Raw genomic sequence first — 26,044 nt, 5'->3', positions numbered from 1 at the left:
ACCCAACAGGAATTCCTCCTCGTGCACAACCCCAGCGGGACATTCCCAAATAACGTAAGAATTCACTCAGCTGATTTTTCTCCCAGTTCACACCAAGCTGCAGGTTGGGGTTTCCATGACTGAATCTACAATATTTGGATTCATTTGCATCTCTCCACAGCTTCAGAATCCAAGCCCAGCTCTCTGCCTGTGTCACCTCATCACTATCCAGAGACAAATCAGAATGGCAATGGAACCTTTCCCATCCGCCGACTGTGGATCCCAGACAACAATCCCAGAGACGATTTGCAGCTTCTCCAGCTCTAATTGTAGTTTTCCCTGTTTTCCTCTATCCCACTTAATCTTTTTCCTACTTTTTTTTTTGTATTTTTGTCTGTTCTGTTCATTTCTCCTGTTTTGGTTCCCACCACACACATCAGAAACGTTCTGAACAAAAACTGGAATTCTTATTATTGTTTCAAAATCCAGCTTCTCCTCACGTGCCATTTAGAGGCTTTTCCTTGCAGTTTTTCCCTGGGAATGGTTAAATGTGTCTCCTCATAACTTGAGACATAGTGAAGCACACCCAGCTTGGATCTAAAGAACCTCTTGGAGAAGGGCTTCGCTGCCTCTCCTCAATTACAGTAAGCAAGAGTAATTAAACAATCAAACACAATTAGTGCACAAATTACTCCCAGAAATCTAATCGCCTTGCTGCTAATTACCAAGCCTGGAGTTCATTGAGCTAAAAGCCCATGTCCTGGGCAAGTGAAGGGGGGGACAATATGTTCCCTCTCAAGCCACCTTCCCTCGGGTGCAATTTAATCTTTACCAGGATGTGATTCCAAGATTATTTTACCAGCAGCACGTTGCTTCTGTTTCCAACCTGAAATACTTCTCTTTCCAACCTGAAATACTTCTATTTTCAGTAGTAAAACTTTTCTTGGGTCTCATACAAACCCCTGTTCACGTGTCCTTTGGATAGTTCAGCTTCAGATAAACACAGAGAGGGGATGGAACAGAGATATTTCACCTGAGTAGTTCAGATAAGTCATATTTGGTATAAATTAAGGGGAAAAAATTAACTTAAAATCAGCAGGGCATGATGTTCATATGAGAAAATAGAATTTCTGCAAATTAATTGTCCAGCTGAGGAGATATTAAAAGTTAGGCATAATTTGTTCCCATTTTACCCCATAAAGAACACACAGTGGTGCAGGGACACCACTATTTTTATTTTTAAATTACACAGGATATCCAAACCCCTGAGCATAAACACTTCAGAATCAGAAGAAATGGATGATCCAAGAAATCATGTCAAGACCTATCCCCTAGGATTTTGCACGGTATGTGATAGAGGCAGCAGGGGTAGCAATCCCTGGACTCAGTGGGATGCAGAAGATCGGGATTTGGCTCAGTTTGGGAATTTTGGAAGGCAGGAACCACCCCTCCTGTGTCCCACAGCACATGGAGTGACCTCAGTGCACGGGGAGCCCTCAGACATCCCGGCTCCACACAGCCAGAGGGGAAGGAAACCATGCGTGAGCACAGAAATCCCGGGATTTTCCTGCTAATAAGAAGCCAAAAGCCCCAATCATTGAGTTCCATTGGAGAAGGGGGGTTAAATAATTTCCTAAATAAACATTTAAATTCACAGGGGCAACTGGAAGGGCTCCACTTCCCAAGACAGGGATGTTATCCACGGTTCCTACAGCTCCTTTCTGCTCCCAGTGAAAATCTTGGAGCAAAGGAGGAAGGGGACACCCAGGGAAGGATATTTCAGGACAGGGAGGCTGTGACTGATGGTCCAGGGGTGGTGGCCCCACCATGAGCAGAGGGCAAGGTGGTGATGCTCTCCCAGGGAAAAGTAAAATGAGGTCCAAGATCCTGAGCATTAAAGGTAAATTTTGGTGAAGCTCAACTGGGATCATCCCAGACCATCTTTCCTACTTTCATTTAAACCAAGCAGCAAGACCATTCAAATAACTAGGAAAAAGGGAAAGAATTTCAGTGTGTTACCAAATAAAATAGTCAAAGAGATGCCAAAGAGAAGTGAAATCAAACAAAACAGGAGAACATGTCCCATGTTTATGATCAGAGGGCTGGAAAATGATCTAATCTGCAACCAAGACATGAAACTTGTCAAGAAAATACTTTTCTAGTCTATGTTCCACTTGGCACATACATATAAACAGCATTTTGAGAGGAATGAGATGATCCTGCTGAGCTTTTAAGGATGTATTTTTATTACCTCCAGAAAATTGAGACAATCTTGAGACCAGGAGGATCTTCAGCACAAACTCAGTATTTTTAAAGGCTCAAAGGAACAACTGCTGAGTCTGAGGTCATGCTGGGTAAACTCACAGAGCAGTTTATTTGTCCTACAGAAAGAAGTATTTTGAGTGGTAAAAAAAATCGCAAGGTGAATTAAAATTAGAATTAATTCAGTTATTTGGTGCAGGATGAGCACTTTGTCCATCTGGAAATTGTAATGGCATCAACAAGAGGGGGTGACTTTCTGCACAAGGGGAAAGAATTTTCTGTAGGAAGGCACCTTAAGTGCAGCTCAGCTTCCCAGGATATGGATGGATGGATGGATAAAAATTGTGGATGTTGTGGAAAAAGAGGTCTCCAAACAAACCCCTCGTTTGCCAAGGGGTAGGATTCCGGCTCTGGCTGTGAAAGGAGACTGTTACACAGAATAATTGGGGAGAGACCAAAGCACAGCCCCAAAGCACCGAACCCTTGTGATTACAAAAACGAGTTCTACCCAATTAACCAGGCATGCCCGGGCCAAATTAAAACCCAGCTTAGTGACATCTCCAAATCTAATTGGTGAAAAGGGCGCCTCCAAATGAAAATACTTACTTTTCCCCCCACCACCACCACCCTGCAAGTCTAGGTTCAACATTTTTGTCCCAGAAGTATTGACAAGAAACTTCTTGCTGAAAGGCCGGCGAGGACGTTAAAGGCCGAGCGAGTCGTCGTGCGACAAACTGTGCTTTAATAAAACCACACATCAATCTGCACCATTGTGTCCTGGCTCTCCTGATGCCTCCCCCCCCCCTCTCTCCAGAGGGATTTGTGACAGTTCTTCTGGGACATCACCCCACACATTTGACATGCTAGATTAGGCACCGAGTCACAAACCGCTCGGCGTCCACCCCAAGCCAGCTTTGTACGACTTCAGACATCAGCCCTGGCAACATCAGCTTGTGGAAATGAGGTTTTCTTGCAGTGAACTGATTCAAAATTTGAGCTTTTTCCCCCTGTTGAAGAGTGTTTTGTCACCAAAACCAACATAAAATTGATCAGGCCATTATTGCTCCTTGAAACGGGAAAGATATTAATGAGCTTCCTTGTTTTGTCTGCTCCCATTTTAATGCCATGTTTTTTCCCCCCAAACAATTTAACATTTGCATGTAGCAGTTAATGAACACCAGGAGGTTTTTTTCCAGCCCTGGCCACGCAGAGATGAGGCTGCAGAAAAGCTCTGTTCCCCTGGCAGTTCACCCAGAGTTCATCCTATTCTTCATTTCCCGACGCGCCCGAGAATTCCCGTTGGCACGAGGCATCAAAAACCCAGGGAGAGGACATGGAAGAGGACAACACTTTTGCTCCTTTCCAAAGGGCACATCTCCAACCAGGCTGGAGGAGACACCGCAGGGATGTCGGCATTAACCCCCAGGGAAATAATCAGGAATTGGGAATGGACTGACCATTCCCAGCTACTCCCTTTTGGCACCTACTTAAATTTTAATGGCCAACGACCCGACCCTGGCACAACCACCCTTTGGATAAGTATCTCAATCTCATTTTTCTCTTGGTAGAATAAAGTAGTTTGTGTTTGTCTGTGCCCACATGGAGCAGAGTCAGAGGTGGCTCCCAAAACCAGTTTTCTACATCAAAACAAATCAGACTTTCTCTTGCTCTATTTGATTATTTCTATTGCTACCCTTTGCTCCTGTAACAGACTTTGTCATAAATCTCTTTGCAGAAATTGCCATAATTAGTTGCTTTAAAATGACAAAATTCACCTGATTTGGTATTTTCTATCCTGTGATACCAAAATTTAAATACTTTCCTCAAAAAGCTTTACTCAAATTGATGCTGCTGCTGTCCCTCTGCTTTTAATGCATATTTTATTTGGTATAAACAGTAGAAAAGCTATGTATCATTAAATAAACCCAAATGAGAACTGACCAATTAGTGTTCTTTCAGCTGTCTGTTAATTCACAGAGTAAACAACTCTGTAATTCATTAAGATTTTCATTAGTTTTTCCAGGAAAACAAACCTCAGCATAACCCAAAACAAACAACGCTCCCTCTGCTCCATATGATTTTCCAGTGTTATTTGAATTCAATGGCCAGTTAATTGCCACTTGCCCTCCTAGAAAAAGCCATTTAATTCCTTTGTTTTTCCGACTTGTTGGCAAAAAAAAAAAGGTCTAATTAAAAGAAAATTATCATCTCCACCGTGATGGGAAGCTGTAAAACACCATCCTCAATTTTGGTCACTGCTTCTGTGGTGGTTTCAAGCTTCCAGCTGATGGGTCACAGTGGATATTCCTGAGGTGGAGACCTCGCTCTGCTCCCTGGTTTTTATCCATCCATCCATATCCTGGGAAGCTGAGCTGCACTTAAGGTGCCTTCCTACAGAAAATTCTTTCCCCTTGTGCAGAAAGTCACTCCCTCTTGTTGATGCCACTACAATTTCCAGATGGACAAAGTGCTCACCCTGCACCAAATAACTGAATTAATTCTAATTTTAATTCATCTTTCTGAAGCCAAAATGAACAACTTTGCTGTTCCAACTTCAGTTTGGAGGGAGATGTTTATCCAGTGAATTAACAGCAGACAGAAAACTGCAGGAAGAAAATGGAAATATATTCATTCCCCCCAGCATCAGTTCCCTTGTGCATTTAATTTTCCATTCATTTTTCACACAAACTCTGCACCCCCCCTACATTTCACCTGTGGTTAATCAACCCCTCCTCAATTTTACTGTACATATACCACATAAACAAGGGCATGGGCATAACACAATATTGTAATAAAAATTATGCTGTTATATTCCACAGTTAGAAAGGAAAACATTCCCATGATCGCTCACTGTCATGAAGCTGATGCATAAATTTATGTGCTAATTTTTAAGAGCAGTGAATAGATAATCAAATAAGTATTTATTTAATAAATAAAATAAATGAAGATACTGAACAGGGGTAAACATTTGCACTGGAATCAGTACAAGCACAAACCCAGGCTCTCATCTTCCTGGATTTCTCCCCAAAACAAACCCAGCCATTTGTAAGGAATATCAGAAAAGGAATTTTTGTTGTTGATTTTCCTGTTGTTTGGGTTTTTTTTTTTAGTTCTCTCTCTCTTTTTTTTTTTTTTTTTTTTTTTTTATTTCTTTTTCTTTCAATTGTTACTTTAAACCCACCAGACAGAATTCCCTGGAGCTCATCACTTGTTTGCTGTGTCTATTCATGGCGAGCTGCAAACACCAACAGTGCCCAAGGATAGAAGAAGTGAATCTCCCTGAAACTGTGGTTCCTGGCTAACTGATACTTTTCCAAAATAACAAACTTTTATTCACATGTTCATTTTGGTAGAAATAATGAGGACATGAATAAAGTTATCTTGAAGTGTTTGCCTCCAATATTCAATATATGATACATGTCTTCTATTACTGAACCCATTTTACATTTCATACATTCAGCACTGAAAAATGCCCCCTGTAATGATGGAATCACAGAATGACTGGGGTTGGAAGGGACCTTAAAGCCCATCCAGTGTCACCCCCTGCCATGGGCAGGGACACCTTCCACTAGCTCAGCTTGCTCCAACCTGGCCTTGGACACTTCCAGGGATCCAGGGGCAGCCACAGCTTCTCTGCCCAACCTGGGCCAGGGCCTCCCCACCCTCACAGCCAGAAATTCCTTCCCAATATCCCATCTAACCCTGCCCTCTGGCAGTGGGAAGCCATTCCCTGTGTCCTGTCCTCCATCCCTTATCCCCAGCCCCTCTCCAGCTCTCCTGGAGCCCCTTTAGGCCCTGGAAGCTCCATGTCTCTCTACACTTCACCCTATAACAGAATGAGGAAAACACAGAAGCATTTCCTGGCTCATGAATTAAACTCTAACACCTTCTTGGTATTAAACTTTAAACCAAAAAAAAAAAAAAAAAATTAAATGTTTCCCTCCATCCTGGATGATCTGCAGTGGAGGAGGTGTGACCTCTTCAGTGCCAAGCCTCGCTGGGGCAGGTTCCCACACGGGGTGGTCAGGCCTTCCACTCCCTCAGCCCCCCTTTGCCCTCACCTGCAACCAACCCCACACCCTGCTGCCTCCTCCATTTGCCCCAACACCTTTCCTAACTCCTTCCATCCCCACCATTCCACACCCTGGAATCTCTGCCACCGACCGTTTCAGTCGGTTGAGATGCTTCAATACCACGAGTTCACCAGATGGCAAATATTATATAGGACATTAAATGAAACATTCAGTCTCAGTAACTGGGAGGTCCTGCTGCTCCATCTGATCCATCAAACCTCCTGGAGACTCCTCTGCTCCTTCACTTATCTCTTCATCTGCTCTGCCTCTTGCAAGATCCGAATGCCTCATCATCTTGGCATCAGAAAGTCCACTTTCCCAAGGTACAGAGTGTTTGTGGAGCATCATCAGTAATTCCAGTGTCTGCCAGCTCAGAGATGTTATCTCCAGCATGGCTGGAGAATACCTCAAAATCATGCTCCAACTCATCAGCCTCCAACACTCACCCACAGACAAAGTCTTCAAAATGGGCCCCCCCCAATTTAACCAGTTGCTTAATTTTCACCCGTGAATCACCTGGAATTCCACAGGCCACGATACAGAACTTTCATTATGTCCCCACTGACATTTTCACTGCTGAAAGATGGTGATTTACTGGTTTTCAGGAGATCTGATCTCCACTCTCAGTCCTGCCCCCAGCTGGGCGAGGATCCACGTCTGATCCACGAGATGTGGATCTGACTGGAAAATACACAGCTTTTCACCCACTAATTTCTCTAAAATTGGCCTTTTCTGACAATTACTTCAGTGCTGGCAGTAAACACAGACCACTGTAGATAATGACCCTCTGAGGGCACCTCCTCCTCCAGCCTTGGGAGAAAAGAGGCTTCTAGAAAAGACACTCCCCAACCAGAGCCACAACTCTGCTGTTTTTACCACACCAAACACAATAGAATATTTAAGACAAAATAAATCCATTTTCTTGCAGACATTTGAACTGAAGCTTTGCCCAGTTTTGCTTTCCAGCTTAAGCACTGGGCAAACATCACTATATTTCATTTTTTTTTTCTAGCAAAGGACTCCCTAATAATTGAGAAAGCACCTACAAAAGGCTGCAAGCTCCTTTGCATCATCATAAGGGTCAAGATATTCTTGAGAGCACAATCAAGTCAGCTCACAACATTGTATGAAAAAACAAACAAACAAAAACCCAAAGCAAAAACCCAAAGCAAAAACCCAAAGCAAAAACCCAAAGCAAAAACCCAAAGCAAAAACCCAAAGCAAAAACAACCCCAAAAAACCCAAACAAACAAAAAGAAACCAAACAAAAAAGCAAGCAAAAAAGGGCAAAACAAAAAGCCAAACAAAAACACCACCAAAAATAAAATTAAATCACTCTAGAATAAAATATGACAGAAGTTTACTCCATAAAGCCAACAGACTAACTAGGAAATGGGCTGGAAATTCAAAAATCTTCCTGGTCCAAAGGATACATGAGAACAAGTCTGATAAAAGGAATTCTAAATTGCTTTCCATGCCAGTATTTTAATTAATTTATCTTTTATATGTCATCGAGACCTCATGAAAAAAATAAACCATGGTTCTTTTGTTATCATGGAATAAGGTTCTTTTATTATATGGAATGATTGACTTTCCAAGAAAATGATAGATAAAATATAAATTACTTGACAGTATCTGTGACCACCCCTCCATGCTCACCAACAGACACATCTGGGCACTGAAACACTGATTTAATTCCATAATGTCCAATTATGCCATGAGTCATTGGCTGTACAACCAGCTATCTGCTTAAAGCCAGGTTGGGTTGCAACTAAAGAAAAATGGCATTTCTGTTCTCTTTGCAAGTAAAACATGCATTGGCTGGAAATACCTCAAATTAACAACGCAAGAAAGGCATTTAAAAAAGGAATTACAGCCCTGGGGAGGTCTCTGTGAGCTCTGGGCACTGATCACTCCCACCCAGCTCATGAAGGAGGGCAACTCTGGAGATATCTTGGAATGAAGGCACAGTGTTGGCATATTCCAGGGTGTCATCACTGGCTGCAATTATTACCTATTATAATATTATAATTTATTATTAGATATAATCATGTGTTATTGTAATTATTCTCTATTATAATATTATAATTCATTTTGAATCATAGAATGGGTTGGGTTGGAAGAGACCTTAAAGCCCATCCAGTTCCACCACAGGCAGGGACACCTTCCACTCTCCCAGGCTGCTCAGAGTTCAATCCAACCTGGCCTTGGACACTTCCAGGGATCCAGGGGCAGCCACAGCTTCTCTGGGCAACCTGTGCCAGGGCCTCCCCACCCTCACAGCCAGGAATTCCTTCCCAATATCTACTTTAACCCTACTCTTTCTCAGTTTAAAGCCAGAACTTGTGGATTCTTCATCCCTGGAAGTGTCCAAGGCCAGGTTGGACGGGGCTTGGAGCAACCTGGGCTAGTGGAAGGTGTCCCTGCCCATGGCAGGGGGTGAATGAGTTGAGCTTTAAGGTCCCTTCCAACCCAAATCATTCTGATTCTCTGACAATTCCACGAATCCCTGGTAGAAGTTCAGGCTGGAAAATGTGCAGTTATCTCCATGATTACACCCTGAATGTTCCTCTCAGCAGAAGTCAGCAAGGTTTGCTTATATATTTAAGTGTCAAGCCTTACTGACTCCAAAACCAGAAATTCCCAGGATAAGACACTTCATCTGCTCTGTTTTCCTCTGAAATTCTGGGGCTCAGTGCTATGGCATTTAAGTGAGCAGAAACCCTTTCACTGACCTCAAACACCACTTCCATAGGGATGTTGTGGGAATGAGCAATGAGATCACACAGAATCCCAGAATATCCTGAGCTGGAAGGGACCCTCAAGGATCATCCAAGTCCAACTCTTCACAGACCCAAGAGTCCCACCCTGTGCCCCAGAGGATCATCCAAACCCTCCTGGAGCTCTGGCAGCCTTGGGGCCATGCCCACTGCCCTGGGGAGCCTGGGCAGTGCCCAACCACCATCTGGGGGAAGAACCTTTCCCTGAGATCCAACCTGACCCTGCCCTGGCACAGCTCCAGCTATTCCCTGGGTGCTGTCCCTGGTCCCCCCAGAGCAGAGCTCAGTCCTGCCCCTCCTGAGGAAGCTGTAGATGAGCATCCTCCTGCACGGGCTGAGCAAACACCCTGCCCAGAGCTGTGGGTGCCACCCAAACCTGGCACCTCCTACCACCAGTGTAGCTCTACACATGAGCTCACAGTTGCAGCCACAACTCCAAATGCCACAATTCCTAAATCACAGTAAAATTCATTTCCTCACCCCCCAACTCACCCAAGCACCACCCTGGCACCTCACAGCCCCAGGAAACCACCCCTCTCTGACAAAAAAACCCTCCCAAAACAAGAAGTGCTTTTGAAAATGTACCTTTCTGTGGAGCACAGGTAACCCAAGAGGTCCAGGCCTGCTGAGATGAGTGGGATAAGGAGAGCAGTAACCAAGCCTCCCAAACCAAGCAACAGGATCTCCCTGAGCTCCTTATAAAGTTATACAGCAGTGTGAGAAGCAGCAGGAATTAATTAGAAGGCAGGTCCCCACCTCTGATCAGGTGTCTGCTCTTTCTGTTACAGCTTTGTTTACAAGGAGGACGGGCACCACACCTGACTCCTCCAGAACCAGCAGACAAAAAGTGTTATTTGAGGTAAAAATTATAGAGAAAAGAGGGGAAAAAATAACAAGTAGAAGTCTGTACAGTTTGGTCTTATATTTTCAACCTGTGCAATAGAATTAACAGGAAAGCAGGAAAGGTCTCACCCCAAACAAGTGATTATAAACCCTAAAACTTTGCCCAATAGTCACAAAAACTGTTTGCCTCAGAAAACCAAATAATCAGTGGTTTAAGTCTTTGCTTCCTGCTCTTTCAGTAAAGAGTAATTAAAAAAATAAAGTAAAAAAAATAATAATAAAATAAAATAATAAAATAAAACTTTACACCAAAAGCAAAGTAGCTGAAACTCTTGCAGGCTAAACAGGCTGGGAGAGCTGAGGGTGTTCACCTGGAGAAGGTTCCAGGAAGACCTGAGAGCCTCTTCCACTGCCTAAAGGGGCTCCAGGAGAGCTGGAGAGGGACTGGGGACAAGGCATGGAGGGATAGGACACAGGGAATGGCTTCCCACTGCCAGAGGGCAGGGAGAGATGGGATATTGGGAAGGAATTCCTGGCTAGGAGGGTGGGGAGGCCCTGGCCCAGGTTGGGCAGAGAAGCTGTGGCTGCCCCTGAATCCCTGGAAGTGTCCAAGGCCAGGTTGGAGCAACCTGGAATAGTGGGAGGTGTCCCTGCCCATGGCAGGGGGTGGAATGAGGTGGAATTTAAAGTCCCTTCCAACCCAAACCATTCCATGGTCTGTGATAAACCATCACATGTTCTCACCTGCCAGCACAGATTTAGGATTTTTTAAGTGTGACTGGAAACACATTCAACCCTCTTGACCCCAATTCTGCCCTAAATCAGCAGATCCCAGCCACAGTGAAGGGGCATCAGGGATTTTTCAGCCCCAACAGCCACAGAAGGAGACAGGGCAGGTCCCCATCCCATAGAACACCCCATAACTTCCCCCCTCGGGCTCGCTCATCCTCTGGCATCCAGAGAACAGCTCAGAAAAATTCATCTTTCTTCTTGAAGTAGAAGAGAAGAAATCAAAAATGTGCTGTACAACCTTTTCTTGTCATGACAGACCTGCTCAGATACCTCACATTTTGATTTATTATCAGGGGGGCTGGTTCCTGGAGCTCCAAACCCTGCTGCTGTGCCAGAGATATGATGTCATGTAACTGCATTTCTGACTCCTTGCCAGCTGGAGCAGTGATATTAAAAGAAGCCAAAATGAGCTTCCTGTGCTAAACTGGGAACAAAAGAGCATTTTTTCCTCACTACCCCGAGGGTTAATAGGAATCTGTATGTCCAACTCCAGGCACAGTTACCATCTTATCACACTCTCAGCTCCTCCAGGCACTGAACAAAATACACTTTTTGTGGGCTCTTACGTGATGGGTTTATATTTAAATCAGGGACAGACACACAGACGCTTCAGAACAACAGCAGGATCAAGCCCCCGGCTCAGATCTGCCCATCACAGACATTCCCAACAAGGAATGTCCTCATTTCCCAAATGTGGAGCACATGGAAGAGATGGAAGACGAAACTTCAAACAACAGTTGGAGGCAGAGGAGTTACTGTTTGTTTGGAATTACAAGAAATCATTTGGATCTTGGTTTGACACCACTGCCAACCAGTCCTGAGAGCTGGAGACACCAAGGAGGTTTAACCAAATCAAATCAAGAGTACAATTATGGGTCAGATTAAGAGAGAATCTGACACTTAGATGTTACAACTCACAGCAAGGCTTGGTTTTAACAGCACTTCACCTGCACTAGTGCACCCTGTCGTCAGAGGATGGTTTGGGTTGGAAGGGACTTTAAATCCCATCTCATCCCACCCCTTGCCATGGGCAAGGACACTTTCCACCAGCCCAGGTTGCTCCAAGCCCTGTCCAGCCTGGTCTTGGACACTTCCAGGGATCCAGGGGCAGCCACAGCTTCTCTGGGGAACCTGGGCCAGGGCCTCCCCACCCTCCCAGCCGGGAATTCCTTCCCAATATCCCATCTCTCCCTGCCCTCTGGCAGTGGGAAGCCATTCCCTGTGTCCTGTCCCTCCATCCCTTGTCCCCAGTCCCTCTCCAGCTCTCCTGGAGCCCCTTTAGGCCCTGGAATGGGCTCTCAGGTCTCCCTGGAGCCTTCTCTTCTCCAGCTGAACCCCCCCAGCTCTCCCAGCCTGGCTCCAGAGCAGAGGGGCTCCAGCCCTTGGAGCATCTCCATGACCTCCTCTGGACTCTCTCCAGCAGCTCCATGTCCTCCTGATGTTCCCCAGAGCTGGAGGCAGCTCTGCAGGGGGGTCTCACCTGAGCAGGGCACAGTCACCACCCAACTGATGACCCGAGTCACCACCCCACTGTCCCCGAGCACTGGCCAGGGAAGATGCCCCCCATGAAGGACTGGGCTCAGGTTTGTCACACACAGCCTGAGCTGGGCCCTCCACCACCAGCAAACCATGGACAAAGGCCTGGTGATGGTGGTGCTTCCTTCAAGCAGCCTCAGTGCCTCATTTCACGTGTCAGAGGACCAAAAAATTCCAAATGAGACAGAAAGTTCTGTGTTATACAGTCAAGTGTCACGTTCTGCAAGGTGTGTCCATGGGACAGGACATTTTTAGTGCTTCAGAGGCACCTGGCTGCTTCTCCAGCCACCCAGACAATCAGGGATGGACCACAAGTATTCCATGAGTCCAACAGGATGGACCTACACGCCAGGAGATGGGACAACCAAGGACTGACAAAGTATTTACACCTCTTGGAGCTACAAGGAGATTTATTGCCCCACTGGAGACCACAGAGAGAGCTTCACTCCTGAAGGATAAACCAATCTGAGTGGAACTCTTGTGACTCACAGTGCCCTGAAAAATGCCAAGTTAACCGACCCAGAGCTGTAGGTATTTGGGACTTCAAAAGAACAAGCTGATCTTAAAGTCTTACTTGAAACACTTGGGAATAATGGGAAAAATCCAACAGTGCTCAGACAGATCCAGCACTGCTGCTCCAGACCTGTCAGATGCTGCTGACAGCTGCTGGAAGCACATGGAATCTTTTCAAGACAGATCACCTCGAAAATAATCCTCCCTTCAGAAAGCTGATGATACCCAACAAGCATAAAGCTTTTCCACATGTACGTGGGAAGAAGAGGACTGTGAGGAAAAAATTGCTTGGAAAATCAGTTATACAGAACGAATGACAGAGTGGTTTAGGTTGGAAGGGACCTTAAAGATCATTTAGCTCCAACCTCCCCTCCATGGATGCTGATCAGACAGAAAAAGTGAGAGAAGACAAATATCACTGAACACACTGATCAGGTATTTTAGACCAAAACTCAAGCCAATGGCTTGGAAGTGCTCTCCATTCCTGAAGATGCTGGATGCAAGGTAGCAGGCAGGAATGGGACCAGCCTCAGGAATGAGACCTCCCCTGCCAAACTCTCACTGGCCCCACAAATGCCAGAGGGAATTCGGATGTCCAGTGCACACATCATTTTTCTGTCACCTGGGTCTGTCTGACAGCTTGTGAAATAAAAGGGTCTTTCCTGCCTTTCACTGAAAGTTCCTATATTCTTAAAAAATTCTGCAGATAATGTGAGTTCTAAACACATCACCAGAACTTGCCCTGCTGGGTAACAAGAGCTCAGTTCCTCTCCTTGACTCGGGGCCAACAGTCCGTGGGGAAGATGTGCTGGTGTCCACGGAATTCCGTGTGGCTCCCAACATATTTATTCCAAGGCATTTTTCCCTTCACAAAGAGACACTGAAGTGTTGCTGCAAGACTTAAAAAAACCCCCTTCCCACAGAGGTTTTATGTGCTACATCTTCCCATAACACGTCCCGTGAATGGATATTGGATACAAACCTGTTAAATACACAACAAGTCTCCAACTGAGTCAGAATTATCACAGCAACAAGTGTCTCCACAACAAAGCTGTGGTTATAATGTTGGTCCTGCTTTTGGAACCTCAATCTGATTTTCATTCTCTGCAACCAGACAGTTCCTCCATGTTTATTTGGACTGCCAAGTCAGGAAAAAAACAACCCCTCACAGCACAGGGATTAAACCGTGACAGACAGCCAGGGCTGCACACCTTGCACAGGAACAATTTGGTGCACGGTCCAAAGCACCCAACCTGTACTAATCACCTTGAGCTCATTAATTTACAAAGCTCTGGCCCAACTCTAGGGGCTGGCAGATGATCAAGCTCTTAGTGGATGTGATTCAAACTAATCCACTAAAATGCATTTAAGAGCCAGCGAGGAAATCAGGACTTTTCAATTATTAGAAGTGCTGAAAAGTTTTACTGGCATCAGACTTTCAAGGTGAGGGGAGAAATCTCAATTCCCACCACCACTGGGTCGCTCAGTGGTTCCTCCAGACCCATCAGTGGCATTTCAACAGGCTGGACATGAAGGCAGAAGGCTGGGAAATTAGGGAACACACACTGGGAACATCCTCCAACTGCCTCAGTTAAGGGAACACTGCAATTTGTATCAGCACCTCGTTAGACACCAAAAATCCCAACCCAAAAAGACCACCAAACCAAAAAATACCCTCACCAAACTTGATAGAAAAAGAAAGAAAATCTTTCAGGTGCCCCAATAATGGGGAAAAAATTGAATTACAAACCAGGATAAGACATAAGGTTTTAAGAAAGCAGCTTCCTCAGAACTGGGGCTCATGGTCTGAATTGTGGGGAATTTGCTGTTAAAACTGGGTCAGACTCAAGGATTTTTTGTTTTACCAGTTCCCCAAAACCAGGGGCTTGTTGTCTGAACACCAAACTCTACTCCCAAATGAAAGAAACATTTTAGTGTATATAAAATTCTACCTTTGCTAAACAAGTAAATCCGAATTCATTTAACAAATGGTTCAACTCTTGGTTGCCTCAACTGAAATGTGCTCAGTAAAACAGTTACTCATGAGAACAACACAGAAAACCACAAGAAAGCCTTTTTCCTTTTTGCCACTTGAATATCAGATCTAAAATCCACTTATACCAAAGCAGAAGCTGTTTAAAATGCCTTTTATGGGGGGAAAGGTAAGAAAATAATTGCATTTATTTTTAGAACCCCACAAAACTGCTTTGTACCCTGTTATATGTTGAAGAAGTGTAGGGTTGGTACTTACAAGCTAAACTCTTGCTGAAAACCACTTAATAGCAAGGAAACTCTCATTCTTACAAAGTAAGTAGTTTGTCTGATGCTGACAAAATAGCCTTAAAATCTTTTCAACCCTTGAAGACCAACGAACAAATATATAGATCTCTATCTTTATGTACATATTTTATACACTTTAAAATAGATATTTTATATATATTTATATAGGGTTTTTTATATATATATATATGGATGCACACACTCATCATTCAGCAGAGACAGGAGGTAAAACAAGGACAACAAGGACACTTAATCTTTTCCTGGGAATCAATAACATTTTCACTCCCCTCAAACCCCTTCTTGTTGACTCCCTCGGACGCTCGAAACCACCACAATTGTCGCCCACCAAATAAACACTTTGGAATCCCTGGAAAACTACCCAAAGCCACCACCTCTATCCCAAGGACACAGGTTGAAGTTGGCTCCAAAGGGCGTCTCCCAACCCTTCACTCACCCGTTCCTCCAACGCCGCTCGACGCCGTGGCCGGAGACGCCGCTCCAGCCCCTCGGATCTCGCTGACAAGGAGCCTCTCTGAGGGCTGGAAGCTCCTTAAGAGCATGAACACATCTCAAGAGATGTATTAACTCTTAATATCTGCAGACTGGCATCTGCTTCCTCGGCAGTTTAGCCCCAAATGTTTGTCTGGGAAGACAAACCGGGCGGGATTTCTACGAAATCCAGCCCTGCGCTGGTTTAGCTTTAGAATCCTGTCCTGCTAACACAAGAATCCCAGGAAAACAAACTGCCTTGGCTAAATATTTATGGTCTGATTTGTTAACATCCACAGAAAAGTCTGGCTGTTAATGACATCCACGAAAACAAAGAGCTCCATGGAGGTAATAAATATAAAATATACAAAAAACCAACTTAAACTCCATTAACTTAAACTCCATTAACTATTTAAACGTACACAATAAAAGAATAAGTCAAATTGGTCATGAAAATACATTCGTGCTCGTGTTAAAACTGTGTTTATTTGCCTTGTTCATGACAATTCAAAGGCTCTGTTTTATTTCATGTATTTGGACCTACATCAGATTCACGTGACGACACTCAAATAGCACGAGATGGGTATTTATACAAAAATACAAATCAAGTCTAAACCAACTGCAAGTGGACGTCACAACTATGAAAACAGTCAATTTGGGATGAGATTAAACTGCTGCTCCTTGGGACTGTGGTCAGTGAAAGCCCACGAGACCGTCTGACTTGAGCAACAGAGCGATAACTTAAGATGCTAAATTTTATCAAGGGCTTCCATTCTTCTGCAGACAAGAGCTATTGTTTGCCCTCACATCAGTGCTGTTTGGGGGAACTGGTTATCTCACACATCTGCCCAAATTAGTTTTGATTCAATTATTCAGAAATCCCATCTGAGAAGGAACCCGCTGGAATTTACTTCGCTCGTTCCAAAATCACGCACGTGGACGCGAAACAATGAATTAAAATCTGCAGGAGGAAGTTGGAGCTGGCAAAGAGAAATCCAAGGGTTTAAGTGAAAAATATTCTGGATTGATTGACCTTCTCCTTCCTAACAACCTTATTTTCAAGTGACTTTATGGCATATCTTTGCCTCGTCTTCCAGGGCACAACAGTAGACGCACTTTATTTACTTTAATAATCCATCCTACAGCTGATTAAACTCCAGAAATGAGCAGGTCAGGCCTCTCCCTCCATCAGCCAGACCAAAAAAATTCCTGATTTTCGTAATGGGAGCATGAATCTCGTGGCACAGAAGGACAATGAGCTGCAATCACCCTGGTCCAAGTGCTGGAAAACAGCACGGACTCACACTGAGACGTGATTCCATCTGAAAACCTCTTCATGGATAAAGGAACAGTAGCAGTGAAGGGGAACAGGGACTGGAGTTAGTGATTTCCAAGTATTTAGGGAGGAGAATGTAATTAATTAATAAAAAATAAATAGACACTAACAGAGCAATGGTTCATATAATTTTCTGAAAAAAGATATTTTTGAGGATTTTTTTTTTTTTAAATTGCCCTTGGGCACTTCACAGCCAGATCTAATAAGCTCAAAATCAGACAAGATTCTAATTCAGCCTTCAGCATTTCTGGATATAAAACACCAGGAAAACACCCTGTTTGCCCTAATTCCAGCTTCCCAGAGTCATTTTACTCACTGCACCATAACTAATTCCTGAATCCGAATAATTCGGTCTGATAATCAATTTACACACTTTTCTTTCTGGCAGCACATGGAAACACCCTCCACAGCCCAAACCCCGGGAATTTTGCAACCTGCCCGGTGCTGAAATGTTTCCATGCCCGTTTTGCCAGGCAAATACCTTCTGTATCCACAGGGATCACCCCACTGGGAGCCAGTCACCTGCCTGCAAGTCATAATTGGTCTGCACCCCAGCTAGGGAGATGAAAGCAGAGACACACAAAAGCAGAGGGGTTGACTGATATGAAGTAATTGCAGGCACAATTTGATGACAGTAATTTATGTGATTCTACGAAAGGCACTCGTGGAGGAAGACAATTAAAAGGCAGATGAACCGCTCAGAATTTAAATAGAATGCACGAATTTTATATACTTATAAATAGTTTGTATAAACGAGACACATAAAAGAGTAAAAGATATAATAAATTTTAATTATAATCGAGTTAATTCCTCCCATCGATTCCTGTCATTTTTAGCATATATAGAATATTCAGCTATTTATATCAATTTTTTAAAATATTTACATTTATATAAAACCTGCCAAAGCTTACTCAGAAACACACACTGATGGAGGAGCAGATGGGATGTTTTATGTCCTCACCCAAAGCACTTCCCAGTCTTTAACTTTGAGGCTCCCAGGGAGAATTTTCCGAGTATTCCAGTGAAGCCAAGTCCCGGCACGAGGCGCAGCTCCCGCCGTACATCTGCAGCTTCCCTCGGGAGAGAGCCCCAGTCTTAACACCCTGGCACTGCTGCCACCCAATAAATGGGAATATTGTGGATTCAGAGGGAATCATGCACCGCCGGGGAAGGGGTTGAGCCGGGATCACGTAGGCACAAAGCTGGGCAACGCACAAATTGTGACTCCATTTATACGGGATTTTTCCCTTTTTTAACCCGTGCCAAGTGATAACCAGGGTAAGACACAAGTTTTTTAAGGAAGCAGCTTCCTCAGAACTGGGTCTCCTCGGAGCCAGGCACATTGTGGGGAATTTGTTGTTAAAACTGGGTCAGACTCAAGGATTTTTATTTTACCAGCTCCCCAAAAACAGGGGTTTGTTGTCTGAACACCAAACTCTATTCCCAGATTTTAGTGTATATAAAATTCTACCTTTGCTAAGCAGGTAAACCCTAATTCGTTTAACAAGTGGTTCAACTCTTGGTTGCCTCAACTGAAATGTGCTCAGTAAAAGCAGTTCCTCATGAGAACCACACTCTGAGAACAAGAAACAATGACAAAGCCTTTTGCCTTTCTGTCACCTGAATATCAGATCTAAAATCCACTTATACCAAAGTAGAAGCTGTTTAAAATGTCTTTTATCTGGGGAAAAAAAAAAAAAAAAAAAAACAAAACAAGAAAATAATTGCATTTATTTTAGAACCCCACAAAATCATGGGTTTGTTTGGCATGCAAAATTCAATATTTAAGGAGTTAACAATGATATATTTCCTGTGATGAAGCAGTGCTGCCTGTAGATCTCCATCCCTACCGTGGAAACCATCAGAATTTCCACAGTAAATTTAGGAAAACTCTGCCAAAGACAACAAAGTCCTGCGGACACACAACAGGCCAAACACTGGGACCGACGGAAAAACGATGATTATTTCTGGGAACATATGGTGACTGAGGGATAAGAACCACGCTCCTCTCTCAGTAGGTCACACCACACAACAAAGAACACACCAGGGGGAAAATGGGCATCTAAGGTCTACCCCAGATATTGTAACACTTGGCAGCACGGAAAACCACGAGGAATTATCCACTTTATCACAGAAAGAAGGATTTCGGATGAGTGTTGTCGTTTGAACTGACTCGTCCTCCAAAAAAAATCATGGAATCCAAAATAATTTAAAAAATAAATGACATAAGCATGAGTTATATTTGTATTTTTGCCCTTCCTCACCAATTACATCACAAGAAGGTACTGCCTAATGTAAAAATCTATCCAGAGTGCCAAAGAACCAGCAGAAATTCCACCTTCCCACCGACTTTGTGCCCTTGTCACTCAGTAAATCTCTTCTTGCCCCATCAGCAACCAGGACATGCCACCTTTTACCCAGGGACCACGTCGGCCGCCCCAGGATTAAAATAACAGTTTGTTTTTCGAGGCAAATGAGTCCATTTTAACTAAATAGGTCTCACTGAGCCCTGTGGGACCAAACTATCAGGCTCCCCAAGATACTCCACCCTCCCCTGCGGAGTTTGCTTGGCCCAAGCGCGGCTGTTGTATCACTTGACCCCGTTGACTCGCTCTGCCCGTTCCATCACATCAGTTTGACAGACACAAGGTGCAACCTGGGAGCCAGGAAAAGGAGAGGGGGTTATAACTTACTGCCCTCAGGCCCAAAGGTGGCTGAACAGCATCCTGAAGGACGTGCAGCGATTATTTTAAACTTTTTCATTGCCGATCGATCCGGTTCCTAACTGGGTAAATCATGAGATTCGGGCTTGGGTTCTCACCCCTACTCATGAGCAGAACTGAAAGAAAATAATTTATTCTATTTCCAAACTCCATTGTAACTTAAACTTTGCCTTTTACACCAGAGAATCGGAGGAAATCAGACTCACGATCAGACACGCGGATGCCAAATAACTAAACCGGCGGATCGCTGACGCATAAATAAAGTTTTAGATTTACAGCGAACAAATCTTCTACTGTAACACGGCCAGGATGGCTTTTCACATGTTTTTATGTCAGCACCGGCCTAAAAAAACCTCCAGTGGAAACTGGAAGGGTCGGATTCCCTCCCTGCTGGCACCTCCCGGGGCTGTCCGGAGGCAGCAGGGTTAGACCCGAGGGCGAGCCCCATTAAAAGCCTGTCCTGGGTGTTTGCATAACTAATCAGTGGAGTGTTGGGAATCATTTTAGCTGGGCAGTGCTAATGAGCTAAATCACTGTGCCCCTTTTGGTGATCACCCACCCGGGAGTGTTTCACCCATGGTTTATTTTCACCTCGTTCCACGGCCGAGCGGAGAAACCTCATCCTGACACCTCCTCACTCCCGGTGTTGGACACTGAAAGCTCATCCCTAACCACAGCCAAAGCAGGAATATCTAAGTTTCCATTCCACCTGTCCTTCCTTGAGCACTCATTACGCAAAGGATGGCAGTGTTTCCACACCAGGAAACCAAACTCACAGGTCTGACATCCAAAGGCCGTGGAGCGGGATCGGGATGCGGAGCCAGCTCGACCCCCTGCCACCCCTGGCCCCGAGCTCTGACCCATCCAGATACTCCTGTCTCGGTGCCAAACAGCATTTCCACGGCAATAAAAGCAGGAAAAAATTCACCAGAGGTTGTTCTGAAGGTGGGGATTTCCACCCCGTTCACACTGGGATCTGCCTTAGTTACAATAATTTCCACACGACAAAATCTCTGACGCAACATAATAATTTTTTTTTAATAAAAAATACATATATTTTGCCAGTTCTGCCCATTGGAAGTTCACAATCCATGATGAGCGTCAGCCCTGTCTGGCTTGGCCTGCCAATGAATCTTAAAGTGATAAAAAAAAAACTAATCACAGCCTTTCTGTGCAGTCTGGGCTCCTGATGCTGGAAAAATCAACCAACACACACCTGACAACGTCCTGTATTACACACAAGGGATATTCCTGCACGCAATCCCACAATTTGGGCAGGTTTCCATATCTATTGCCACATAAAAATTTACAAAATATAACAGAAATCACGTGGGTTTATGAAAAATTGTACAGCTTACTGTACTGGCAAGTGATGTAACTGAGTGTTTAGCTACAGAATGTAATTATAATTAAGAAATGGTTAATGTTCCCTCCAAAAAAAAAGTATATTTTAGCCAGAAAGAGCGTAGACACCGGCTACAATTGGAAACACAACTATTTATCCATGAAATTAATTTAATTTTTGATTTAATTGAGTGCAAGGCTAGGCTGGATGGGGCTTTGAGCAGCGTGATCTGGTGGAAGGTTTTGGAATAAAATGGGCTTTAAGGTCCCTTCCAACCCAAACCATTCCATGATTTTTTACAGAGTGATGTTTTTTAATTAACAGGGAAGCCCGGGAAGCCCTTTTTGCAGCAGTGACATTTCTCTTTTGGAGATTCACAATACCTACAATTATTCCATTTGCTTTGACTCGGGAAACGATTTGTGAAGAACTACGTTTCCAGGAGCGGGCTTTCAAAAATAAAAATAAAATAAAAATAAGAATCGCGCTCAGAGTCTGCTGCCAAACGCTGGGGAGCGGGGCAGGACCAGCCCCGGGAGCGCCTCCAGACCCGGAGAACCCGCTCCTGTGTTTGGGACCCCCCAAACCAGTGACTCCGGGGGGAGAAGAAGGACATTTGGAGGGGAAGGAGGGCTTCAACCCCCGGGGGGGCTCGGCTGGAACCCCCTGAAAGCCCCCAAGCCTGCTCGCAAAGGCGGGCCCGGTTCTGCTCCAAGAACGGAGCCATGGTCCATAAATCCAGCTGGAATCAACTGTCCGAGGGCTGAAGGAGCTGAAAAAGGGCATTTTCCCTTTAACCCGACACAGACACGGTTTGTTTTCCTAAGCACGTGTCAAGCCGAGTGACTTTCCGAGTAAAAAAAGTGGCTTTTTTTTCTCCGTAACAATAGAGAAAACAATAGAGAAACAGTAGAGGACAATAGAGAAGCAACGGAGAAAACAAGAGAGAAAAACAGAGAAAACAATAAAGAAAAGGGTTAGAGAGAAGGGTTATGTACCTTTGCAGCACGTATTTTCCAGCCGGTCGTTCAGGGAATTTCCATCGCGCCCTCGGCGGCCGGGGGACCCCGGGAGCCAGGAATGCGGGATTCGGGGATGCGAGACCCAGGGATGCGGGTGCCGGGGCTGCAGGCTGGGCTCGGCTCCCTCCCGGGGCCGGCTCATGGAGCACTCTCCTGCGCTGGGAAGGGAAGATTAGGATCTCCGGCGGGCAGGGATTGTGCTGAGCTCTAGCTTTCCTTCATGCTTCATTAAAAATTAGATGCCGCATTATTTCAAGCGTTTATATGCACATCGAACAATTAGGTTGTTATCCTGCTCTCTTACACAAGCTGTCCTTATTCCGGGGGGGGTGAAGGGGGGAGAGGAGGGAAAAAAAAACTATGGATAAACGTGAATTCAAAAGCGAAGGGAATTAGCAGCCGAAAAGGGAGAGGAATCGTATCCTGAGCAGCAAAGAGCGACCCAAACACCTCAAACACGAGCCACGAGCACTCCTGGCTCCGGGGTTACCTTATTCCCAGCAGCTTTCCCGCTCGGCGGGGCTGATGCCGCTCTTCCCGAGGGTCACCGGCGAGCGAGCTCCAACTCCCTGCTCAGGCTGGGAGTGTCTTTCCAGCGATGAATCACTCCGGTTTTATCCCGGCATAATGTTGCAGAACGCTTTACCCAAGCAAAACTGCGCGTACGAGGCTGCAGGTTTTCATCTCCTGCCAGTTTCCAGCGGGTTTTTGTTATCGTTTAAAAGGCCGTAATTAGGTTTATCACAGCGCACAGTCACGGCTGCGTCTCGGCAGACTGAGCACAAATACCTCCGTGTATTTAGAGAACATGACATCACATTTTAGCTCACTTAAGTGGCTTTTAGATAACGAGCGATACCCCCTCCCCAGGTCCCTGCGACTGCCGAGATTAGATAAAATATTGAAGAAGAGCCGTTTGTTTCGCACGCCCTGAAGTTTTAACAGCGCAATTTAAATCATTTCGGGTCGTTAATTAGTCATGCAGAAAGTATTCAAAACAGTCTAAGCAACGATTCATAAAAAAAAAAGCATTACTATTAAATCAGCTCTGGCTGCCAGTTGGAAGCTGCTAATAAAGGCAGGAATGCTCTTGGGAGAAGCTACACAACCCGTCTCCCATTCCCACTGCTCTCCCAGCACACAAATCAGGGGCAGGGGCTCCGGCAGGTCTTTCCTGCTCCGTGCTGCTCCTGCTTCCTCTTGCAGTGTTTATGGGAACAGCATCTATAAAATAACAAGCTCGCTCAAACAGTTCTCTGACATGGCCAAAGGTGTTTTTGTCCTCTGGGTTTTGAGCACTGCCACGTGTAGACTCCTTGGTATAATTTAACTTTCTAAGAGTTGCTTTGTTGATACAACCACTCTTACTGTAAAGGCTGCAAAGTCAGAATTCTTGAATTAAATGCTTTTTTTTTAACCTACACAGCCTCTTGGAGAAGTCCATATTTTTCTCTTAGGGTTACTAAGGTATAAATATTAATTTTAAAGATTCCTTAGGGGTTTGCCTGAAAAATACTGTGTAATTGAGCCCTAACTCAGGGTCAAGGGCAGACCTCCTTTTGCATCCCAAAAGTCACATAAAGGCTGGAGGAGCACTTGGAAAGTGACTGGGACAGAGGGAAATGGTCTAGAAGAGCAGGCAATGAATAAAGAGATTTGGGAAAACCTTTAAGGGACTGAGGAACAAACCCTGGCATGGGCAGGACATGATCCCTGTCCTTGTCCTGCTGCAGGACAAGAGCTGGGGGTGGTGCTGGACCATGAGCTGAAAGGCAGGTCCCAGATCTGGGTGTAAGAACTTAGTCAGGGCTGGGTGTGGAGGACAAGAACTCTGTGCTGAGCAGGCAGCACTGGGATGGAGAGAGCAGGAGCTGGGAATTCTGTGTGAGGAGGAAGCTGTGGCAGCCTCAGATAGAGACAGGGAATTGCTTGGGCCAGGAATCATGGAATCACAGAATGGGTTGGAAGGGAAGGGAAATTAAGGATCATTTTGTTCCACCCCCTGCCATGGGCAGGGACACCTTCCACCAGCTCCAAGCCCCATCCAACCTGGCCTTGGACACTTCCAGGGATCCAGGGGCAGCCACAGCTTCTCTGGGCAACCTGGGCCAGGGCCTCCCCACCCTCCCAGCCAGGAATTTCTTCCCAATATCTAATCTAAATCTCTCCTCTTTTAGTTTAAGGAGGGGCATCTCCCTGGATCGCATCGAGTGGCCACAGTGATCCTCTCTGGATGGAGGTGGTAGCCAGCCTTACCCCAAAAATTAATGAGTAGAGAAAGAAATCTCCTTTTCAGGGCAGAAAACATGGTTAGAAGAGTGGAACAGACATTGAGCATTGCCAACAGAGGGTGGACAGCCTGGGACAGAGCTCCTCACTCTGCTCAAATCATCCATCGGACTAAAAAACCCTTGCCTGACATACAGGATTTAATTACAGATATCTAATTATTTCCACATTTGTCCCCACAAATACCATTAATAGGAACAGAATGACCTGTTTGGTGCTTTCAGTGCTGGTGAATCATCCCAATGAATCAATGATACCAAAACAAGGAGCTTAGAGAAGAGAAAAGGAGCAGCAGGGCTGTGAGACGACATCAGGGGGATGAAAAGTTTGACAGAACAGGCAAGAAATCCCAACACAGTGTGAGGATTAGAAGGGCTGTAAGTCTTGGGAAGGCTACAAAAGCCCTGTGTTCCTGTAGGGAGATTATGAGGTCAAAATGTCTGATTTTCAGGGGTTTAGATGAGTGAATTTATTCCAATTCTCTCCACTGGTACCCAGAGCAGGGAACACCTCCCTGCCTGTGTGTGCATGTACAGAGTTCTTTCAAACCCTTTGTGTGTCAAACCCATTGTTAAAACAACTCATAAAATTATGTCAGCTCTGAAACAAATTGTAAAGCGTTTTAAGAGTCCCATACAGAGTGGAGGATTAATGAAATAATTGATGTCAAGCGTAAAAAAAGCTGTGTAATGTATTGTGAAAGGCATTTCTTTCTCCTCCTGAGGAGGATCCAGGCACCACGTGCATCCCTTTGCTGAGAGTCTGAGCCCTGACATGTGATATTGGAGGCAGGTCCTGAGCAGCAATTAAACCCCAACAGCTCAGTGAGTGCTCTGGTGTCTCAGCCAAGCCAACCTGGGGAATCCTGAAGCATCAAAGCCCAGCTATTAATAGCTGTTATTAATTCATTAATTTAAAATATTACATGAAAGAATTAATGTTCACAGAGGGCAACACCAGCTCTGTTGTGAGCAGACCCTTCTGGTGAATGAGTGACTGGCATCTGTTCCTTCAGGGATTTTGGGGGCCATAAATGCTGAGGCTCTGCCTTTGGGCACGACTTAAAAATAGATTTAGATTTTCACACATCTTCAGACACTTCCTAATTGGCCAGACATGAAACCCATTAGTATTTAACAGTATCTCCAGTGCAGCCCTTGGCTTCTGTGCCAGCATTCAATGGCTTTTATTCATTTCTTGCTTTTATTCATCTCTTGCTTGCAGTGGTTGATAAACCATCGGTTCAGGGCTGGGGGAGATGAAAGCTGATTCTTGTACAAGCAGCAGCTGCTCAGCACTGCTAGAAAGGATTCCTCAAATTCCCCATAAACACTGGGAAAAGAGCTAAACTGGGACTGTCATTTCATTCCCTGTGTCCATCATGACCTAGACTAGTCCAGGCCCAAGGCTGGGCTTGGCATCTGTGTCTGAGAACAGTAACTCTCCTATTAAGCATAACTATTTATAGTTCCCCACAGCATCAAATATAACATCTGCCTAAATTAAATGTTGTTATGTCCTCCTTTGAGAGCCTTCTGCCAGTTTTGGTCCCATTTATGTCTCTGTTGAAGCTTTGCCAGGAGCACCCAGCACTTGGTGCTCCTGAAAGAGCAGCTCAGTGATTGCAGGTGGGTCCTGAAGGGTCACCACTGATTTTCAACAACCTCCTGGATTAAACCAAGATTTTGGAAGGCAAAACCTAAATCATTAACCTTTGGGCCTGTGGAATTGGGGCTGGATGTTGGAGTAGCTCTGTAAAGAAGGACTTGGGGGTGTTGGTGG

General features: G+C 44.9%; 1 protein-coding gene across 5 annotated transcripts in view; it reads right to left on the bottom strand.

Annotated features, from left to right (window-relative positions):
- The window catches only part of LYPD6 (LY6/PLAUR domain containing 6), a 35,645-nt gene extending 12,533 nt beyond the window's left edge, over window positions 1-23,112 (bottom strand). Inside the window, exons 1-2 of one of the 5 annotated variants that reach the window (XM_064661673.1) lie at window positions 22,464-23,112; window positions 21,950-22,287 (exon numbers count right to left, since the gene is read on the bottom strand). The gene's annotated coding sequence lies outside the window, so the exon portion shown is untranslated. Of the gene's footprint in view, window positions 1-15,512; window positions 15,882-17,844; window positions 17,974-21,949; window positions 22,288-22,463 lie in introns of those variants that run through there. The other 4 variants (XM_064661675.1, XM_064661676.1, XM_064661677.1 and 1 more) reach the window with 4 other exon arrangements.
- Window positions 23,113-26,044: the final 2,932 nt, after the last annotated feature.

The sequence above is a fragment of the Pseudopipra pipra genome, chromosome 7 (assembly GCF_036250125.1).
Source record: "Pseudopipra pipra isolate bDixPip1 chromosome 7, bDixPip1.hap1, whole genome shotgun sequence".
NCBI classification, from domain to species: domain Eukaryota; kingdom Metazoa; phylum Chordata; class Aves; order Passeriformes; family Pipridae; genus Pseudopipra; species Pseudopipra pipra.
This window is presented reverse-complemented; position numbering and strand designations above follow the sequence as displayed.